We start from the raw sequence: 23,868 nt of genomic DNA on the forward strand, positions 1-23,868 counted from the left end.
CTAAAAAAATACAAAAAAAATTTAAAATTCCGAAAACTTTAGTTTTGCGCGTTTCTTGCCAGCAGAACTGATCATGTTGAGTGTTGTAATCATAAAACAGACAGACATTTGACAGTTTCAAATTTAATTTTTTCAGGTTCAGTAAAACCTGACTGTTTTACTTGAACTTCAACTTTGACACTTTGACATTGACTGACTGATTGACATTTGACGTTCCGCAACATTTTCCCGTTTAAAATTGTATTTATTAGAGTGACTGTTTTATTCATTTTTAAACAATTTCTTTATCAATTTGAACTTTGACAGATCCCAGAAAACTATCAATTTCAAAACTGTGTTCATTTGGGTCACGTGACTGTTTTGACTCTATTTTTTGAAACTAGAAACCTTTTCATTTTAAAGCTAGAGAGGAGAAAACACTGTGAATATGCACCCCGAATGTGTGTACGTGCATTCAAAATTCTATCGTTACGTCAGCTGTCATGACCAATGACACTAATGACATGTTAATGACAGAATGGTCAACTAGCCCTGTTCAAACAATAAATAAATAATCAAACTGATTCATTACGTTTCCTTATTTTTATTTTTGATGTTTTACGTTTACAAACCGAATTTTAATGCATTTATAATATCAAAATAAGTTGCAGATGACAGTTGTTTTTAAAGACACGTTTACTGACGTTTGACACCTGACAGGGCTCAACTCTGTCAAACTGTCAAAGTTCAAATTGCGTTTAAAAATCATTAAAATAGTCACGACTGAATAATGCAGTTTTGACCTTGAAAATTATATCAGACGTCGAATTTTATCTGTTAAAGTTCAAATTGAAAAAAGTTTGTATAAAAGATAGTCAAAACAGTCACGTGACCCCATTGAAAACAGTTTCAAAATTGAATATTCTCTGGAATATCAAATTAAATCTATCAACGTTGAAATTGATAAAGAAATTGAGTTTTCAGTTTAAAAGTGATTAAAATTAAAACTGTCACGTGACCCTGACGACAATGACAATTTTAACGTGAAAATTTTGCAAAACGTCAAATTTAGTTTATATTCAGTAAAACAGTCAGGTGACTTTGAATAAATGAAATTTGGAATTGTCAACGTTCAAATGTCAACCGGATGAAAAAATTGGCAATTAAACAATAAACTTGTCTGGGACGTCGAATTGAAGCTGTCAAAGCTAAAATTGGAAAAAACTGAGTTTTACATTTCATTAAAGCAGTCACGTAAGAAATGCACAGGTTTTGAACTTGAAAATAATGCGAAACGTCAAATCAAAACTGTCAAAATTCAAATTAAACAGTCACGTGACCCTAAAAAACTGTTAAAGTTCAAAATGTTAACAGGATTAAACAATTGATGTTAAGAAATAGGTAAACTAGTAGCTGTAAACAAATAATACTTTATTTTGTGGTAATCGGAAGTTTCAAGTTGAGTATTATGTCATGACATATCAATAGACAGAGATTTGTCATTTGTCAATAATATTTTTTCTTAACTGAAACAATTGAAATATTCAAGGAAATTTCCATGAAACTTTCATAAACCATAGAATTTTTGAAATTTCTTAGATTTCATTGTCTTTTTATTTAAATTTCAGATATTTCATAAAATTCAGTTACTCAGAATAAGAGTGACTGTTTTAAAAATAAAGTTCAGAAATGTCATGAAACTTGTTTCAATTTGAAATTTCCAAACTAACAATCCTAGAAGTGTTTTCACGAAACCATCCCTAGTCTGGGAGCTGACCATATCACATTACTATACGACCTGATCACGTGATACTGCTAGCTTCGCAAAAGTCAGCAGTCACGTGATAGTTGTTTACATATTTACATGTCAAATAAATTTTTTTATTGGCTTATATTTGCGCATTGTCACCGCCTACTTTACTAGAAAGCCTAGAAGGTGCTTGTCAAAATTCCAATATGGCGGGAATAGTGTTGACAGTTTGTATTGTGGAAATTGAGTTTTTCGAGGATTAGATCAATTTTTACGGTTTAAAATCAAGACTTGAGGTTATTTGCGTAAGTTATTTTTGTTTGCTGCCGTTCATAAGTTTTTCAAGCCACATTGTAACAGCAATTCAGAAAAAAGCCCAACCGTGTCAGTTTTTTACTTTACAAAAAACCGGATCTAACTCAACAGTAGTTGAACACTTTGAAGTGGGATGATTTTACTTCAACACTACAATCAATGGTAGGTACAAGTGCTTTCTAGTACAGTAGACATATTAGGTACTTGTTACATGCGCAGGTATGTGAGTTTAATTTTAAAGCATCCTTCATTATGAGAGCAACAAAAATAATTTTGAATGAATGTTCTTGGTAATAACATAAGAACCATTTACCAGTTTTGCTTACCTAGTTTCAAGGATTTACAGATTTTCTTGTATTGAACAGTGTTTAAACTAATTTGCGGTATGTTGTACTTTCCAGAACAAATGTTCTCACCAATTTATTTAGGCTGGACTTGATTGTGCATAAAAAGCTCTATCTAATACATATCTGGATCAGGAATGAACCTTTCTTTGATTTTTCACTCACAACTTGCAATCAACTATACAAAATAATAAAAAAAAACATATTTCTTACTACATCTGCATACGTTTATGTATAAAACGCCGCCATTAAAAGTGACATTTTAGGCTTTCTAGTATAGAGGGCGGTGGCATTGCTCATTGGTTCACTACATATTGAGTCACGTTTGATTAGATTACTTGACAATAAATCATATCACTAATTATCTGTAAATATTTACAAAAAGTGTATCGGTAATCCATTTAGTAAGTTAAGTTTTACTATTTTACTAACATTTTATAATTTTTTTCCTAAAGCTTGTAATCCCTACACTTAAGTACACAACTTGAGCTGTGGCAACGCAGCAATTGAAACTGACATACACTCCGATAATACCAGACCGACTACGGAGATCGAACTGGGCGTGAAAAGCCCAAAAAGTAGTGAAAAAGTGTGTTTTTTCTAGATATGTAACTCTTGGATAACTAATTAAGGTAATGTACCCTTTATCTTGTCACTTTACCGAACTCCCGTTTAAATTTCACTCCGCAATCGCGACGATTTCCTGTACAAACTCCCATTTATCGATCATCTGTTTTCGCTAGGGTTATTTTTAATTTCCTCTTAAGTTTTCTGTATTCGCCTAATATTACTCAGATTTCCTCATTCATTGCGAACAAGACTGTCTTTATTATGTTGTTAAACCGTTTTGTTCGGGGTAGAAAATCAAATTTTAGGGTAAAATGTCCTTTTAAAGCAAAAGGTTATAAATCGTAATCTAAACTTGCTCAGGCATTGATTACGGTTTGTTTATGTTTGGAAAATCGTTTATTTTTAGCGATTTTCCTCATTTACCCAGGCCGATTGATTATTTTTTAAGCCCCCCGAACCAGCCCTTCTTAGGCCGAATCGATAATTCTGACATTCTCTTTTATTTATATTCGCCACAACACATCAAGGGGTGATTTAGCCCAGCGGCGGGGTTACTGCACTTCCAACGCCTTTTAAACAGCTGTGAGGGGGCGTGGGACGTTTTACTTCTTATTTCCAAGAAATATTTTCATTTCTCTTGCTTTCACAGTGGCATTGCACTGTTTATGAGTTTGTGATTGTGAAATAACATACAGAAGAGATTATATTGACTGACATACAACAACAAAAGGTCTTATTGTGGTGATTGCTTTCATGTAGTTACTTAAACTAGTCTGAGGTTTTCTATGTACAGTAGCATGTTGTTAATATTGCTATCTATCTGTAAAACACATTGGGGATCCTGAAGAAATGATGTCTAGTGCTTTCGAATGTATTTTCTGAAGTTGCAAGATGTATAACCGAACTCAAAAGACTTAGTCATGGGTAAATTACAATTACCCCTAAGTTTGGGGCAGTTCAAGTTTTGACACTGCTTTCCGAAATAGGAAATTTAATGAGGATTGCAAAAATGTGCTTAAAACTGTCATTGTCTCACTCCAAGTGGGTTTTACAGGCAATTTTGTCTCTGACTGTCATTTCAAACTGTGTTTCTGGCAGTTCAAAGTTTGACACCACTTTTTTCCCTTACAGCTTGAGTCACCTGGTTTTGACACTGACTTTCGAGGGCAGCCATATTGCCGGGGGGGCAGACAACTGAATTTAGCTGTATTGATTTTCATTGTTATTTGCAACCTCCTGGTGTTTGATAAACTGTTTGAAAGGAGGCAGAGTACATTTGGTTGATATGTAGGGAGAGACACTGTTAAAAACTAAAAACATCATCTATGCTTTTGGAAAGCCAGTAAAATATAATGTTTTTGAATCATTAGCTTTAAATGACTTTAAATGATTTTAGTTTTTCTTGCAACCTATAGATTTTTTGATTTGCAAAATTGAGATCTTCTAATAGACAATTTATATGGTTCATATCTAAATTTGTTTGAACAACAGCATTTTGTTCACTTTTCAGTTGGCTATTGTCATCAATTTGTTGAAGTGGTTCCAAGTAAGATACAGATACTTTTGTAGATGGACCTGCAGTGGGTCTCACGTTCATGCTCATGCTCCTATATAAATGTGTTAAAGTATAACTTTTGTACAAAAACTTACTATTATGAGACATTTTGTTTGACGCTTATCATTCACGTCAGCTTAAACATGCTACACTTTGTAAATTTTGGGTTTTGGTTGTACCTAATATATCCCATATTTGCAGAAGGAACCCAGTCAGGATTGTCCGTACTTCAAATTTGGCTGGTTCGCCTTAAAAAAACCAAACAAAACTGACACAATACACAAAAATTAAAACAATATTTTATTTAACCATACTTTGTTATATGCTGTACTACTGATAAATAATAGATACCTGAGACAAAGTGTTTGCACAAATTCGTGCATTATTAAGGAAGGTATGTATGCCCCCCCGGCAATATGGCTGACGTTAATCACCTCGAAATGGTCTACTGTACCAATCTTTGTAGTGTCTTTTCAGGTTATTTGATAGGAAATTTAATGGGGATTTCAAAAATGTGCTTAAAACAGTCACTCTCTCACTCCAAGTGGATTTCACAGGCAATTTTGCCCATGACTACCCTTTCCAACTGTGTTTCTGGCAGTTCAAACTTAGACACTAGTTTTCTCTCTGACTGTACCAAATATTGTAATGTTTTTTCATGTTATTGAATAGGAAATTTAATGAAGATTCCAAAAATGTGCTTAAAACTGTCATTTTCTCACTCCAAGTGAGTTTGACAAGCAATTTTGTCCCTGACTGTCCTTTCAAACCATGTTTCTGTCAGTTCAAATGTTGGCACCGCTTTTCTCCCTGACTGTACCAAATTTTGTGATGTTTTTTCATGTTATTGTATAGAAAATTTAATGAGGATTCCAAAAATGTGCTTAAAACAGTAATTTTCTCACTCCAAATGAGTTTTACGTTCCCGACTATCCTTTCAAACTGTGTTTCTGTCAGTTCAAACTTTGACACCGCTTTTCTCCCAGACTGTACTAAATTTTGTAGTGTTTTTCAGGTTATTGGATAGGAAAATTAATGAGGATTCCAGAAATGTACTTAAAACTGTCATTTTCTCACTCCAAGTGGATTTCACAGTCAATTTTGTCCACAACTGTCCTTTTAAACTGTGTTTCTGGCAGTTCAAAATTTAACACTATTTTTCTTTCTGTACCAAATTTTGCAGTGCTTTTTCAGGTTATTTGAAAGGAAATTTAATGGGGATTTCAAAAATGTGTTTAAAACAGTAATTTTCTCACTTCAAGTTGGTTTTACATGCAATTTTGTTCATGACTGTTCTTCCAAACTGTGTTTTTAGCAGTTTAAAGTTTGACATCACTTTTTTCCCTTACTGTACCAATCTTTGTAGTGATTTTCAGGTTATTTGGTAAGAAATTTAATGGAAATTCCAAAAATGTGCTTAAAACAGTCACTCTCGCACTCTAAGTGGATTTCACAGGCAATTTTGTCTATGACTGTCCTTTCAAAGTGTGTTTCTGACAATTCAAACTTTGATACTATTTTTTATCCTGACTGTACCAAATATTTTGATGTTTTTTTATGTTATTGAATAGAAATTTAATGACTATTCCAAAAATGTGCTTAAAACGGTTATTTTCTCACTCCAAGTGGATTTCACAGTCAATTTTGTCCATGACTATCCTTTCAAACTGCGTTTCTGGCTGTTCAAACTTTAACACTATTTTCTCCCTAACTGTACCAAATTTTGTAGTGCTTTTTCAGGTTATTGGATAGGAAATTTATTGAGGATTCCAAAAAAGTGCTTAAAACTGTAATTTTCTCACTCCAAGTGGGCTTTATAGGCGATTTGGTCTCTGATTATCCTTCAAACTGTGTTTCTAGCAGTTCACCACTTTTTTCTGACTGTATCAAATTTTGTAGTGTCTTTTCAGGTTATTTGATAGGAAATTTAATGGGGATTTCAAAAATGTGCTTAAAACAGTCATTTTCTCACCTCAAGTGAGTTTGACAAGCTATTTTGTCCCTGACTGTCAAACTGTGCTCAAAAGTTGCAAAAATCAGGGTTTCTTGTGACAGATGTTGACAGTGGTCACGTGGTTGCAAAACTGCTATAGATTAATTTTCATCAGCTATTTAGAGGTGTATTCTGTGAAATGATAGGAACAAATAAAATTATGCGAAATACACTACTTGATAATTCAGATTAATTTTGCAAATTTTAAAATTTAAAATCAAATACAGGGTGCAACACTTTTAAATGTATAAGTTTTTATCTGTTTTGTAATAACCGAATGAATATATTGAATATAGGATGATACAATGGTTTCTAGTGCGCAAAAATAGTGTATGTTGATACAAATTTCTACAAAGTACTTACATATTAGCAAAATGAAAAACTTTGTATTTATAGTATAGTGTATCTCCTACAGTTTCTAAAATGAGATACCTTTCCTGTGGTTTTATTATTTGTGGTAATATTGTGTTAATTCTAGACACTATAATTTAGATGATGTGAACTTTAATTAGATGATTATTATCATTTCATTTATAAGCAAACTGGAATTATTTAGGTAGGTTATTCAAATATTTTATTGTAATACTGGAAATAATTCTGCTGATACTACTAAGTAAACAACTTAAATTTTCAGAAAGTAAAGAAGAAAAAGTTTTATGCTTGAGTTAAGAAGCATTCAAACTTAAAGAATAGTTCACAAACCCTTTTAGATAGCAGTTTATGTTGATTATTGATTTTGTAAATTGCTAACTCAGAACTGCATAAATAAATACGAGTTTGAAAAGATCGTGCTTTTAGTACATTACTGATGTTGTAATGCAATCAAAAGAATTTATCCAGCTGATTAGAATCACCAACCAAGCCTGTTTGATTTGTCAGCCCATAATTATTATTATTATTAGAAGTATGTAGCAGGAATTTTAATTGAAGTTGTGTATACAAGTGCTGGTGCAGTTGCAATGCAGATTATTAAACAGGTGCAAGGATGTAATAGTTCAACTCTTGATATCTAATAATCCTTAATATCTTAATTAGAGACGGTTTTACAGAGGATTTACATACATATCCTTATTTTTTATAAATTAATTAGTTTGTTAATTATTCTCTTACATTTGATTATCATGGTATGCTATAATGATGACAGCTTAATAGTTTTGTCATGTTGAACTTTGATGAGAGCTTAATTTTTACCATTGAGTTCCTATGCTAAAGTATTTAACTGGAATTGGTATAAATATCTCTGGTACAGACCGGATTATGTCTGATGGTGCTTTATATTTAAATATTCAATAGTATATGGCCAGTTGGCTTATACTTTGCTTTTAATCCTTCCATTAATAACTTCAATGCAAACGTATCCTTTATTGAATAATACAAAAGTCGCGGATGTGTACTTGAAAACCATGCAAAACGTTACATACTAATTTTTTTTGTATATAAGCCAGACTTGAAATGACTTAAAAATGAATAATACTCATAATAATAATAATAGTCTTTATTTAGCACGAGGCTATAAGGAAAAAAAAATACATCAGTCAAAGTAAACTTAAAACTACGGTACTAAAAATTAAACAGAATAAAATATCAGTCAGGTATAGTAAAACAGATTAAAATTTTAAAGACAATACATAATTACGAATTAATATTTTAAAAACATTCAAATCTTTACAGTCCTTAAGAGCAGTAGGCAGCATATTAAAATCGAGCAAGCCTCCATACAGTACAGAATTGTGCATGTGACTTCTATTAATGCAAAATTTGAGCAATGCCTTGTACTGTAGTTGTGAATATCCCTGAAAACCTTAATCCTGTCACAAATGTAAGAAAGCAACAGATTGTTTCTTAACTTAAAAGCAAATACATGAACGCTAAACACAATTTTTTGTTTGACTGATAAAAGGTTTAAAACATTGAGTATCGTTGCAGTAGGGGTATACTTATTGCGCTTTAAAATTGTTCGCATTGCTCGATTTTGCACAACCTGAATTTGATCAATTTTAAAAGATGACAAGTTGTACAACAGAGAAGAGCAGAATTCCAGATGTGAGGCAGCTATGCTATTATACAATAATAATCTGGTACCGAGTGATAATTCACCCCCCACTCTGACAATAAAGCTTTTTTCGCAAATTTGCATGTGACACAATATGCTTTTTTACCAAATACACAAAACCTTGACTTTGAAGCATTAACACAAAGCTTATTAATACATAACCACTTGAATAACCTGCCCAGTTCACAATTTATAGTGTTCTGCATAAAGTCCAGATTCTTTCCAGCCAAATAAAGCATGGTGTCATCGGCAAATAGTTCAATTTTACATTAATTTACACAACTAACAATATCATTGACATACAATAAAAATAATAGAGGACCCAATACGGTCCCCTGTGAGGAACACCATGCAGAACCTCCAGAGATCAGATCATCAAGTCTGGTCATGATGGTGACACTCTCTGTATACGTTTCTTAATCAAACTGTTTGTGGTTAGTCAACCCCAAGATTTCCGGTATAATTTACATCATTTTTGTTTAAACAATCTAGCATTACTCACGCATTACTATAAAATATTTTGTCATCACTTATTTCTCCTTTGTCATCAATGAAATAATGGTAGTTTTAATTTCCCCTAATAAATCCAAGTGTGGCCGTTGTATTTTCAAACGAGGATCAGTTTAAGTGTCCTTGTTATAATCCATTTATCCAATAAAGTGGCCGAAGACCTAATGGAAAAGGTTTGTTAGTGGATTTATTACGGGACATAAGACGCAACAATTAGCCTTCTGCATTTCGTCGGAACCGATTGCTCGGAAATGCACTCGTTACTTGAGAAGTGAGGGCCTTAAGAGCAGCTTGATTGTCCTGGAAAGTGCATTTTTTTAAAATGAGTGAAATTTAATCCCTTTGCGAAGGGTAAGGTGAATAAACATTACGATTTAATGCAGTTTTAATTGATTTTACCAGTCATGATTCAGCTATGCCTGTTTAATGAATTTTCTAAAATCACTAATTATGTATGGATAAGTCATTTAAAAGTTATTAGGAGCAATTTTGCCTTTAATCTGTATGTAAAATACTAATACAGTCAAATGATGGTCATTTACATGTCATACGAAAGTTTGTTATTTCCAAAACTAGCATGTAAGTGAAAAATTAAACAGAAACAAAGTGTAAATGCCTTGAATATGTCAAATAAAGAAACAAAGGTTACACGAATGATGTATGTATTTGTTTTTTATGTTTATTTAAAAGTATATTGTGCAATTTTACTAATGGTCACAGAGGGCGGCACTTACAACTAAATTTTCAATATCATCGTGGTTTTCCAAGATTATTGTGTGATTTGAAACCTAAAACAGTGTTGGTTTAGTTGCGTTATTTTAATATTTGTTTTCAAGAGTATTTATCAATTTTACCACTAAATTCCAATTTGACCAGTACATTTATGTCTAATTGAAATTGGCTTGAAAGATATCATTTTCCTATTATGGCTGTCATTCAATTTATTAAAGTCAATTTCGGTCAATATTGTCAAAATAAAATCCTGAAAAATAAATACTGAATAAAAGGCTTTTATTGTTATTTATTGTTTTAGAGATTTTGGTTTGTTAACAATAAAATAAATTAGTTAAAACTTTTTTTTTTTTTTTAAATTGCATTTTCAGCTTTTTGTCACTTTTCTTTATTATTATTGAAACAATTTATAATTTACCAGTAATCTACTGACAATTATTGTCAAAACAACTGTAATAAATATCAGAAAGATGTCTTGTTTTGAAAACTGTGTTAAACTGTAATTCTTGCAAATTTTGACATTAAGGACAGATACCACTTGGTTTTTGGAGGGTAATTTAGCTAGGCAGTAACGTGACTACTGTCAAAATAACTGTCATAAATCTCAGAAACGCGTTTTGTATTGAATGCTGAAAGAAAACTTTTCTAAACCCTGATTTTTGCAACTTTTGAGCACAGTTTGACAGTCAGAGACAAAATTGCCTGTCAAACCCACTTGGAGTGAGATAATGACTGTTTTAAGCACATTTTTGGAATCCTCATTAAATTTCCTATTCAATAACACGAAAAAACATCACAAAATTTGGAACAGTCAGGGAGAAAAGCGGTGTCAAAGTTTGAATTGACAGGATCTCCGTTTGAAAGGACAATCAGGGACAAAATTGCTTGTCAAACCCAGTTGGAGTGAGAAAATGAATGCTTTAAGCACATTTTTAAAATCCTCATTAAATTTCCTGTCCAATAACCTGAAAAACACTACAAAATTTGGTACAGTCAGGGAGAAAAGCGGTGTTAAAATTTGAACCGACAGAAACACAGTTTGAAAGGATTGTCGGGAAAAATCGATTGTAAAACTCATTTGGAGTGAGAAAATGACTGTTTTAAGCACAGTTTTCGAATTTTCATTGAATTTCCTATTCAATAACATGAAAAAACATTACAAAATTTGGTACAGTCAAAAAGAAAAGTGGTGTTAAAATTTGAACCGACAGAAACACAGTTTGAAAGGATTGTCGGGAAAAATCGATTGTAAAACTCATATGGAGTGAGAAAATGACTCTTTTAAGCACATTTTTGGGATCCTCATTAAATTTCCTATTCAATAACATGCAAAAAACATTACAAAATTTGGCACAGTCAGGGAGAAAACGGTGTCAAAGTTTGAACTCACAGAAACACAGTTTGAAAGGACACTCAGGGACAAATTTGTTTGTCAAACCCACTTGGAATGAGAAAATTACAGTTTTAAGGACATTTTTGGAATCCTCATTAAATTTCCTATTCAATAACATGGAAAAACATTACAAAATTTGGTGAAGTCAGGGAGAAAAGCGGTGTCAAAGTTTGAACTCACAGAAACACAGTTTGAAAGGACAGTCAGGGACAAATTTGCTTGTCAAACCCAGTTGGAATGAGAAAATGACAGTTTTAAGCACATTTTTGGAATCCTCATTAAATTTCCTATTCAATAACATGAAAAAACATTACAAAATTTGGTACAGTCAGGGAGAAAAGCGGTGTCAAAGTTTGAACTGACAGAATCACAGTTTGAAAGGACAGTCAGGGACAAATTTGCTTGTCAAACCCACTTGGAATGAGAAAATGACACTTTTAAGCACATTTTTGGAATCCTCATGAAATTTCCTATTCAATAACATGAAAAAACATCACAAAATTTGGTACAGTCAGGGAGAAAAGCGGTGTCAAAGTTCGAATTGCCAGAAACACAGTTTGAAGAGACAGTCAGGGACAAAAGACCGTGCCAGAAACACCGTATTTGTAATTTACCAGTAAATTACTAGTCAAATTTTGCTGGTAAAGTAAAATATTTTCTTTACTGGTAATTTACCCATAGTTAGTTATAACTAATTCCGAGTATAGAAACCACCAAAAAAATTAACATAAATTTAGGCAAGTCGCGCAATTTAATGTTGTTTATTAAATTCTCGGTTAGGGTTACAGAAAATTATTTTATTTGTTTTTTTTTTATTTTTAACATTATTTGATCCAAAACATTTGACATTTTTTAATCTGCTTTATAAGTGGTCAAATATTTTTTATAAAAACTAACCTTAATTGGTCTTTAGTTCATAGGAAGTTTTTGTTTGAATGAACATTACCTGACAACACTTGTCAAACGCTATTTTCGTACGTCACTTACTAAAGAACGTTAAACTTACTTATTTGACATATGTCAAAGTTTGTCAACCTGCATATTTGGTTTATCGGAAGCTAATTAGATATGAACTTAATTTAGTGACAAAAAATTAATAAAATATAAATAAATCGCAGACTTTGACTCTCTAATTGACTGGACTCACCCTGTAGGAAAGCAGCATCAAATCTCGATCAGATTATCCTTTCACATCTTCACTTTTTAAAACCAACAAATTTTTAAAACCAGTAAATTTTAGGAAAAGAAAAAATTTAAAAAGTACTTAAATTAAGATTATTAAATGCTTCTATTCTATGAAAAACAATTAGTTACAATTTTCAACCTTAGTTTGTCAGTACTTGTTTTGTTCTAAAAAAAAAAACGAAAATTTGTGGTTAGGTCAGGTTGGATTTTGGATTTAAATAGGATTTATTTGCTAATATTGATCCTCTGAAATTAAGATTTATTAAATTAAGACTACGTCCTATCCTATTTTAATGTGGATTAGATGAGCTACATAATCATAGTAAATGTTTTAAATAAATAGAAACTAAAAACACTGTGTATCACAAATATGTTTTTTATTTATTAATTTATTTTTTAGTAATTTGAATAATCTATAATTTATCTAAATATTCATGCTTTTATTAACTTATTCCAGATAATGAAGAGGAAAAGTGACTTTTATTCCTTTAAGGCATGTTTTGGGGTTGATGTGGTATGTTTCAAATTATCACACAGTCTGATGTTATTTTTGTCAAATAGTGTAGTAATCGGTTTGCAATTCACTAATTATTCTAATTCATTTCAGACATACGGTAAAAATCATATTTTTTTCTTCCTACTATAAGCGCTACCCTGTGGGATCTGGCTAGTGAAGTTAAGTCACAATTCATGAACCTAAAAATACTAAAGGCCAATATCAATCTAATTGAGTATACTTTCGAAATACTCCCAGTGATGATTCATAGAGGTCTAAAATAAACCGCCAGGTGACAAAAATAATGTCTATTCCAGAGCAGAGCAATCATTCTCCTGAGAGCCGTGAATCGCATTCAGGATTTCCTGTTGTTTGTTGTAAACGTCTGATTAATTTTTAATTTGTCCTCGTTTTGTCCTAACTAAATTGATTTATCTCAAACTGTATGATAAACTTATATGGTCAGTCACGTGCCAGCTGCATCATAAATATTCTTCATTCGTGTTCGTAGACCTTTCCCTCGGCTTACGCCCGGATTGTCCTGCATCTCCTGCAGGATCTCTTCTCGGATGGCGGCAGCCCAACCGCCCGTCTGTCGGGCGCCGAAACTTCCTGCCGCCCCCGCAGGCGGCCTCCTGAAGGATCGCTCTGATTATCCCGATGACGGCGACGTTTTCACCAGATTTAAATAAGACCATAAAGACGAGTTTTGAGGTAGAGCTGCATTGCAAGATGCAAATTGTGAGGAACGATTCTCCTGGACCGCCGAGTCTAAAAAAAAATACATGACCCGGGAATCATAAAATTATTCGACCCCTTTTTACTTGCATCCCTCGGGGGTGACATTTCCACCCATTTGACTTGTTTTGCACCGCGAAGGAATTTGAAGAGACGCGCCAAACTGGCGCCGACTTTTCCGGCCAATCGCAAACGCCGCTCTACCCCCACCACTTGGAGTTTTACGAGTTTTCGCGGCACGCCAATGGGGTCGGTTTTCCCTCCACGAGGGGATGAGAAAATTCGTTCACCCTGGCATGTGATCAAGTTTAGGTCATTTCCCAGTCAGGCTTTGTGGTGTTCGGTTACAGCGAGCTTTTCCAAGCGGTTATCGACAACCGTACGATCTGGCCCATCATGAGCTTGTAAGTTTTCCTTTGTACTTTATAGGGGTTTGTTTAAGCTTTACCTATTTCTTACAGTTAAATTTGCTGTTTGAGTTTTCTGTATGTTGTGTAGTGGTTTGTTTTCAGTTTTGTCCTAAAGTTCTGCCTGTAAAACAAGTGTTTTGTTAAAATTAACTTTTTTTCTTAATTCTCCTATTAATTACACTGAAACTTCATTTTATTAGTAATTCAGACCAGTTTCAACATGGTAAAATTTAATATTTTATAACTAACAGCTTCAATGATTTAAGTATTTTGGCAAAAAAATAAAATAACATAACAATGTAATTAAAAAAGCAACAACACATTTATCTTTTCATTACATACATGTTACGTTATCTCAGTTTACATGGATTTTCGACATATTTGAAAGCAATCCCTTTGATTTCCATAAAGTGAATGCATGTTTTTTTATGGTAGTTGTGGCAAAAACAAGTCAAAATGTCTCCCAAAGCCGGTTAAACTAACTAATGTGACGTCATTCAACAGTCTGATTAATTAAGGGATCAGCTGTCAAATTACGTCACATTTGCTCATTTCACAAATTTGTATTGGTTCATCTGTAAATTTGTTAAATAAGGTAGTGGAATTTTGAAGCATTATTTAGTATGGATACATCAAACTAGAAATAAATCTACTAAAACTCAACTCAGATAACATAAAATTTCAGTTTTTTTACCTTTTATTCTCTATATTTTCAAAAATACTATCAAAAAGAACTTTTTTATAAAATTGTACCATTCCAATAATTTCCAGTTTACTTTTGATTGAAATAGCAACTATCTTTAATTTTCTTCAGCTAGTTTTACACTATAAGTTAGATTTGACATTATTCGTCAATAATGCTGCTCAAAGTAGAAAAAAAACTTTCCTCTCTCATATCAAGCCTCGGCCCAAAATAACAATAAAACTATAAAGAAAGTGCCATTCAGCTTATTTATACTCATTTAGTTTTCATGCATGTTTTGTAGCTTTACAGTTCTATGAACGGGATTTTTGCCAGTTGCCATATTAATGACAGATCAAGTTGCGTCCAAAATTGATAGCTACATGTCACATCTGTCAAAACTCTCTGAAACTAAAAAGAAACTCTGATATTTGATTAACTTTATAGAAAGTTTATTAAAATCATTTTATAGGTTTATAGTTGTGATTCTGACATTCATTGTCAGAGTGACTTTTTATCTGTCATTACTTTAACAACTGTGAAAATTGTATCCACAAAGCTTATTGTTATATGTTTTTTAGCTTTATAGCTCTATTAATAGCATATTTGACAGTTACATGTCACATCGTCAAAATCCATCCCAAAATAACAATAAAACTATAAAGAAACCCTGAACGTTGATCAACCCTATAGAAAGTATATTAAAATCGTTTTATATGTTTATAGTTGCGATTCTGACAGTTCTGAAGTATGGAGGTTACTTTGACATTGCCGTTTGATTTGTCTCATTACCTTAACATCTGTCAAAATTGTTTTCATAAAGTTACAAACTGTCGTTCAGCTTGCCATATTAATGACAGATCAAGTTTGACAGAATCAGTTTTGACAGATCAAAACGCAGCCCAAAATGATAGTGAAACTATAAAAAAAGTTGCTATTTGCTTAACTCTATAAAGAGTAAATTGTAATCATTTTATCGGTTTATAGTTGTGATTTTGACAGTGACAAATGATTGTTAGTTTGACATTGTTATTTGATCTGCCATTTCCTTAAAAACTATCAAAATTGTACCCATAAAACTATAAAGTGTCATTCCGCTCATTTACACTGTTTTCAAGTATGCTTTATAGGTTTATGAATGAGAAATTTTGGTTTGTCTGACTTTCGAAAAATTATTATTTCAAAAATTAAATCAGTTATTTAGATAAGAATGATTAGATCAGTTTCATGTAGATAACAAAGTTGTTTGTTTTTCGTTTGGTAAACGTACTTTAGTTCCAAATTATACTCTACAATATAAATTGTAGTTAACTTTGTTAAAACTAGAATAAAGTAAGTTTTCAACTTTTTAGTTAAGGATGATTAGAAAATAGCTGAAATAGGGGCGATAACAACATTGATTACTGTCGGTATTTGCAATAAGATTACGTTTTATGTACTAAAATTTCCAAATTTAAGTGAAACTGTCCACAAAAATTGAATATTATTCAAATTTCAACCAAAACTAACACTTACTCCCGTTTTTACGAAACTTTACGTTTCCTGATTATGATTTACGTTGCTATTGTATGTAATTAACAATTTTTACCTTTTATTTTGACATAAGATGTTGACGTTTCAATGGGCTCTCTCTCATTTGAATAGAACGCAAATATGGGATACAAATTTTGTTTTTTTTTTAAGTTGAACATCATAAATTTAATAAAAAGATTCAAATTTTATAGTATCATTTAAACTTTTTTTCATAAAAACAGTAAAAATTATGAAATTTTCCCAACACTTCCAAGGTGGGTTAAGGTTTGAATGTGACAGACCAGGTCCAAATAACACAGTCTAAACGAAACTTATCCTAGCTGTCCTTAAACTCAGCTTAGCCAATTTTGGGGAAATGGACATTAGTGCTCTAATTTGACAGTAATACTGGTAAAATTCACTGTTTTGGTGTTCAAATTTGGCAGTAAAAATGATCAAATTTACAGTTTTACTGCTCAAGATGGACAGAGGAAATGATAAAGTTAACTGTTTCGGTGTTCAAATTTGCTAGTAAAAATGATGAAATTGGCATTTTTAGTAATCAAACTTGAGAAAAAGATTTATGAAATTGGCTGGTTGCTCAAGTTGGAGAGAAAAAATAAGAAAATTAACTGATTTAGTGCTTTAATTTGACAGTAAAAATGATGAAATTGATTGTTTTTCAAATTTGGGAGAAAGAATTATGAAAATAACGGTTTTAGTGCTTCAACTAGCCAGTCAAAATTATACAATGTTTATATCTGTTTTATTATTGAAATTTGTGAAAAAAAAGTAATGAAATTTACTGTTTTAGCTATTTGACAGTAATACTGGTAATATTCACTGTTTATGTTCAAATTTGGCAGTAAAAATGATCAAATTTATAGTTTTACTGCTCAAGTTGGACAGAAGAAATGATAAAATTGTCTGATTTAATGCTCAAATTTGACAGTATTTGTAAAATTAACTGTTTTGGGGTTCAAATTTGCTAGTAAAAATGATGAAATTGGCATTTTTAGTAATCAAACTTGAGAAAAAAAATTATAAAATTGACATTTTTGTACTGCTTAAGAAAATTAACTGATTTAGTGCTTTAAAATTTGACAGCAAAAATGATGAAATTGATTGTTTTTGAAATTTGGGAGAAAGAATTATGAAATTAACGGTTTTAGTGCTTCAATTAGCCAGTAAAAATTATACAATGTTTATATCTGTTTTATTATTGAAATTTGTGAAAAAAAAAGTAATGAAATTTACTGTTTTAGCTATTTGACAGTAATACCGGTAATATTTACTGTATTGGTGTTAAAATTTGCAAGTAAAAATGATGAAATTCGTATTTTTAGTAATCAAACTTAAGAAAAAGAATTATGAAATTGACCTTTTTACTGCTCAAGTTGGAGAGAAAAAATAAGAAAATTAACTGATTTAGTGCTTTAATTTGACAGCAAAAATGATGAAATTGATTGTTTTTGAAATTTGGGAGAAAGAATTATGAAATTAACGGTTTTAGTGCTTCAATTAGCCAGTAAAAATTATACAATGTTTATATCTGTTTTATTATTGAAATTTGTGAAAAAAAAAGTAATGAAATTTACTGTTTTAGCTATTTGACAGTAATACCGGTAATATTTACTGTATTGGTGTTAAAATTTGCAAGTAAAAATGATGAAATTCGTATTTTTAGTAATCAAACTTAAGAAAAAGAATTATGAAATTGACCTTTTTACTGCTCAAGTTGGAGAGAAAAAATAAGAAAATTAACTGATTTAGTGCTTTAATTTGACAGCAAAAATGATGAAATTGATTGTTTTTCAAATTTGGGAGAAAGCATTATGAAAATAACGGTTTTAGTGCTTCAACTAGCCAGTCAAAATTATACAATGTTTATATCTGTTTTATTATTGAAATTTGTGAAAAAAAAGTAATCAAATTTACTGTTTTAGCTATTTGACAGTAATACTGGTAATATTCACTGTTTTGGTGTTCAAATTTAGCAGTAAAAATGATCAAATTTACAGTTTTACTGCTCAAATTTGACAGTATTTGTAAAATTAACTGTTTTGGGGTTCAAATTTGCTAGTAAAAATGATGAAATTGGCATTTTTAGTAATCAAACTTGAGAAAAAAAATTATGAAATTGACATTTTTGTACTGCTTAAGAAAATTAACTGATTTAGTGCTTTAAAATTTGACAGCAAAAATGATGAAATTGATTGTTTTTCAAATTTGGGAGAAAGAATTATGAAAATAACGGTTTTAGTGCTTCAACTAGCCAGTCAAAATTATACAATGTTTATATCTGTTTTATTATTGAAATTTGTGAAAAAAAAGTAATGAAATTTACTGTTTTAGCTATTTGACAGTAATACTGGTAATATTCACTGTTTATGTTCAAATTTGGCAGTAAAAATGATCAAATTTATAGTTTTACTGCTCAAGTTGGACAGAAGAAATGATAAAATTGTCTGATTTAATGCTCAAATTTGACAGTATTTGTAAAATTAACTGTTTTGGGGTTCAAATTTGCTAGTAAAAATGATGAAATTGGCATTTTTAGTAATCAAACTTGAGAAAAAAAATTATGAAATTGACATTTTTGTACTGCTTAAGAAAATTAACTGATTTAGTGCTTTAAAATTTGACAGCAAAAATGATGAAATTGATTGTTTTTGAAATTTGGGAGAAAGAATTATGAAATTAACGGTTTTAGTGCTTCAATTAGCCAGTAAAAATTATACAATGTTTATATCGGTTTTATTATTGAAATTTGTGAAAAAAAAAGTAATGAAATTTACTGTTTTAGCTATTTGACAGTAATACCGGTAATATTTACTGTATTGGTGTTAAAATTTGCAAGTAAAAATGATGAAATTCGTATTTTTAGTAATCAAACTTAAGAAAAAGAATTATGAAATTGACCTTTTTACTGCTCAAGTTGGAGAGAAAAAATAAGAAAATTAACTGATTTAGTGCTTTAATTTGACAGCAAAAATGATGAAATTGATTGTTTTTGAAATTTGGGAGAAAGAATTATGAAATTAACGGTTTTAGTGCTTCAATTAGCCAGTAAAAATTATACAATGTTTATATCTGTTTTATTATTGAAATTTGTGAAAAAAAAGTAATGAAATTTACTGTTTTAGCTATTTGACAGTAATACTGGTAATATTCACTGTTTTGGTGTTCAAATTTAGCAGTAAAAATGATCAAATTTACAGTTTTACTGCTCAAATTTGACAGTATTTGTAAAATTAACTGTTTTGGTGTTCAAATTTGCTAGTAAAAATGATGAAATTGGCATTTTTAGTAATCAAACTTGAGAAAAAGAATTATGAAATTGACTGTTTTACTGCTCAAGTTGGAGAGAAAAAATAAGAAAATTAACTGATTTAGTGCTTTAATTTGACAGCAAAAATGATGAAATTGATTGTTTTAGTGGCCAAAGTTCAAGTCAAAACCAGTAAAAATTATATAATGTTTATATCTGTTTTATTATTGTTTTTTTTAATTAATTTACTGTTTTAGCTATTTGACAGTAATACTGGTAATATTCACTGTTTTGATGTTCAAATTTGGCAGTAAAAATGATCAAATTTACAGTTTTAGTGCTCAAATTTGACAGTATTGGTAAAATTAACTGTTTTGGTGTTCAAATTTGCTAGTAAAAATGATGAAATTGGCATTTTTAGTAATCAAACTTGAGAAAAAGAATTATGAAATTGACTGTTTTACTGCTCAAGTTGGAGAGAAAAAATAAGAAAATTAACTGATTTAGTGCTTTAATTTGACAGCAAAAATGATGAAATTGATTGTTTTAGTGGCCAAAGTTCAAGTCAAAACCAGTAAAAATTATATAATGTTTATATCTGTTTTATTATTGTTTTTTTTAATTAATTTACTGTTTTAGCTATTTGACAGTAATAAGGGTAAAAATTGACTGTTTTGGTGTTCAAATTTGACAACAAAAATGATAAAATTCACGGTTTTAGCGGTCAAACTTGAGAGAAAGAAAGATGAAATTGACTGTTTTACTGCTCAAATTGGGTAGCATAAATGATGAAATTTACAGTTTTTAGACATTATTTATTTTCATTTATGCATAACTAATTTTTTTATAAACCTTTATCGATTTTATCTCATTAATCTTGGAACTTACACGGTTTTAACCAAGCGACTGCACCAAAACAAAGTTTTTATAGTTTGAACTGAAATTTTGAAAGTTTACCACAAATTCAGTTTTTAGGTTAGAAGCTTCATTTTTTTTTCACAACATAGCCCAAAGTGTCTGGATTATTATGTAGAATAAGTTTTCCTCATTAATCTGGAAAGTTACAGTTACAGAGCTGTAACCAAGTGACTGCACCAAAAGTTTCTGAAGTGAAAAATTTAGTTTCTGAAGTGGAGCAATATGTAAACAAAGTTCAATTTATACCAAAAACTCCTATAACTTGATAACAACCGGTAAATATTAAATTCGACCATGGGAGTGACGAAATCTACGCTATTTATTAAAAAGATTAGTTTTGCATAACGTGTGGGCCTTCGGCGATATAAAAGTGTCACGAAACCTTGGCGCATCGATGATCATACACGATTACTCGGTAACACATCCTGCGTAATAAGCAAACCACAGATTGCTGAACATTCCGGTTTATTTTTGAACATAGATTATTGAACAAATGCAATAAGTGCATCAACGATCCAGATAAGATAAGAAATTAAAACCATTTAACCAGATAACGACCTTTCAGAATGTCCGCACATACTTTTTTGATTGATCCTGTTAAGATCTGCCGATAAATTTAATCCCTAAATTTAAAACGGGCAGACAGCAATTAACTGATGAAGTAATCGTATAATCGGTGTAGCGGCGCGAAAAATAACGGGGGGAAACCCAGCCGTGGGTTACGTTAATAATCGTTTCGAATGTCCCCCTCGTTCCCTTCCAATTTTTATCGTTTGACCATAAATATGGAAATGAAGGGTTTTCGGATCTGTTAAGTTGACTATGCTTCCCGAGAGGTTATAAAATTTACAAGCATACGGCCCGGGAATTTAATTTGAGGCATAATGTGAGCAGTTTGAGTGATAAAATGTTCACTATAACGTTGGGTTTAGTGCTAGAGTAGATTTGTATTAAATTTTTTTGCTGGGCTTTAATGGCTTATTTAAACGCAGTATAGGTGCACTTTTTGGTGTAAAATTCTGCTTCTTCTTTTTCTCAGCTCGTATTTATCCACTCCTGGATGTAGGCCTCTTCCAAATCCCTCCACGCCTTTCTATTTCTAGCAGTCCGAGTCCAATTTCTTCCTGCAACGTCTCTCTTGCGCGCCAAACTAGTATCCGATGTGCCCACCTGTGGTCGTCCTGCCTTACCACATGACCAGCCCATCTTCATTTCAGTTAAGCCACAAGAACATCTGCCAGATTAGTTCTTCTACGAATTTCCTCGTTGCGGATTCTATCCCTTAGAGTGATTCCTATCATAGCCCTCTCCATTGCTCGTTGGGTGGTTTGCAGTTTATTGGCAAATTTGCGGTTAATTGCCATTGTCTCTAGTCCATATGTGAGAACCGGCATCACGCAGGCATCAAACCAAAGGAAATTCACTAGATTTAAGGATAAATCCTAGTCTGCCAAAGGCTGCCCAGAAGAAGCCTATTCTTCTTGTGATTTCAGAAGATTGATTTTCTTTGCCAAGTTGAATTTTGTGGCCTAAGTAAACATATTCCGAGACAACCTTCAGGGGTTGGTCGTTAACGGTCACCTGGATGTCTTCTGTACTCATGATCTTTGTTTTGTTCAAGTCCAATTTGCAGCAATGCTCGATGAAGCTCCCGAAGCATGTTTTTCGGCTCTTCACCTGAGCTGGCAACGACCACAATATCGTCGGCAAATCGTAAATGGTTTAGACGCACTGCATCGATATTAATCCTGTTCTCTTGCCAGTTAAGCTTTTTGAAGACATCCTACAGGGCAAGGGTAAAAAGTTTTGGTGAGATAGTGTCTCCTTGCCTTACTCCTCTTTCGATTGGAATACTGTCGGTTTTTAACTCATCATCTATTTTTACATCAATGGAAGCGTTATTATAGATTTGTTTGATGAGGTTTGAGTATCTAGAGTCGATTCTTGCATTGTCTAGGGATTCTAGGAGTCCTACTATCTTATTCGTCAACCGGTTGGTTATTATTTTCGTAAATAGTTTGTATAAGTGCGATAACAAGCTGATAAGTCGATAACACTGGCCGACACAATTTTTGTAACACCAGTCAGACCATTAATTTCACAATGCTTATGCCTTTCTAGTAATAGAAAAAATTCCCATAAAGTCCTAGAACGTCCACTTTTTTCAATAGCTTTATTAAACCTTTTGATGTTGGCCAGTAATAGCCGTGTTTGAGTTGAAGCCCCGCATGAAGGAGCAGAGCAAATATGACGAACCCCCATTTGCACAGTCATACTTTAAGCCAAGATTAAGTTAAGGGTGGTTCACACTGTGACAATACAGGTGAAAAAATGACAGCCTGAATCAAACTTAACTTAGGCGCGGCTTAAAATACGACGGTAGGCGTGTTCGGCAGAGTCGGCACAACGCGTTCATCTAGAATTACAAAGTCGTAACTGCCAAAATGAAACTGTACAAAAGAATTGCTTTTTTGGGATTAACACAACGGATATTACTTATTTACCAAGAGGAAATATTCGTAAATTCATATGTAGTTACTGTTTTTTTTTTTAATATTTTTAGTATTATATACAAAAGAGCGTTCTTCCAAAAGGAGTTTATATGCATATACGACTTCTTTTGCCTCCTCTTCATATAAAACTCGGACTGATAAAAAACTTTGTGAAGGCTATGAATAAAGATGGTAAAGGATTTAAGTACCTGAGACAAGTGTTTCCTCAGTTAAGTGACGCCAAATTAAAAGAAGGTATTTTTATTGGACCGCAAACTAGAAAATTGATGGGAGATGTTCATTTCACGGAAAATCTCATCTTAGAAGAATTGAGAGCGTGAAACTCATTTGTAAGATTGGTGAAGGGATTTTTAGGTAACAATAAGGATCAAAATTATGAACAAATAGTTGAGGAACTTTTGGAATCTTACAATTTGCTTGGCTGTCGAATGTCTTTAAAAATTCACTTTCTTCATTCCCGTCTATCATTTTTTCCGGAGAATTTGGGCGCTGTTAGCGACGAGCAAGGTGAAAGGTTCCATCAGGACATCAGGACAATGTAAACAAGGTACTAAGGACGATGGGATGAAGCCATGATGGGTGACTATTGCTGGTTTTTGAAGAGAGAAGACGTCACCCCACACAAAAGAAAAAAATAGAACTATTTGGTGTGTTTCAAATAACTTTTTTGAATATTTGTATTGTTATTAGATTTCAACTTATTATTAAGTAGATACAGTCGCTATAGAGATTTAAATTACTTGTAAAATATGTTTTGTGATAAATAACATATGCATTATAATACCGTTCTACGCTTGTGGTTTGTTTAACGTAACAAGAAAACCTTACGTGCTACAAGTTTTTTTTTTGCTGTTTTCAATTCATATTGGTCCATTTTACCATTCTATGCTATTCAGCTTTTTGTTACAAAAAAAAATATTTTTTTTGTCGACCAGTGTAATTATCTATG

The 23,868-nt window shown here is 31.9% G+C and overlaps 1 protein-coding gene across 2 annotated transcripts in view; it reads left to right on the forward strand.

The window, feature by feature from the left end:
* Positions 1-2,860: 2,860 nt before the first annotated feature.
* The window catches only part of rhea (Talin_middle and talin-RS domain-containing protein rhea), a 100,551-nt gene continuing 79,543 nt past the window's right edge, over positions 2,861-23,868 (forward strand). For both annotated transcript variants that reach the window (XM_081973114.1, XM_081973115.1), the window contains exon 1: positions 2,861-3,020. The gene's annotated coding sequence lies outside the window, so the exon portion shown is untranslated. The remainder of the gene's footprint in view (positions 3,021-23,868) is intronic.

The sequence above is a fragment of the Ips typographus genome, linkage group LG2, assembly GCF_016097725.1.
Source record: "Ips typographus isolate SLU linkage group LG2, UJ_Ityp_2.0, whole genome shotgun sequence".
NCBI classification, from domain to species: domain Eukaryota; kingdom Metazoa; phylum Arthropoda; class Insecta; order Coleoptera; family Curculionidae; genus Ips; species Ips typographus.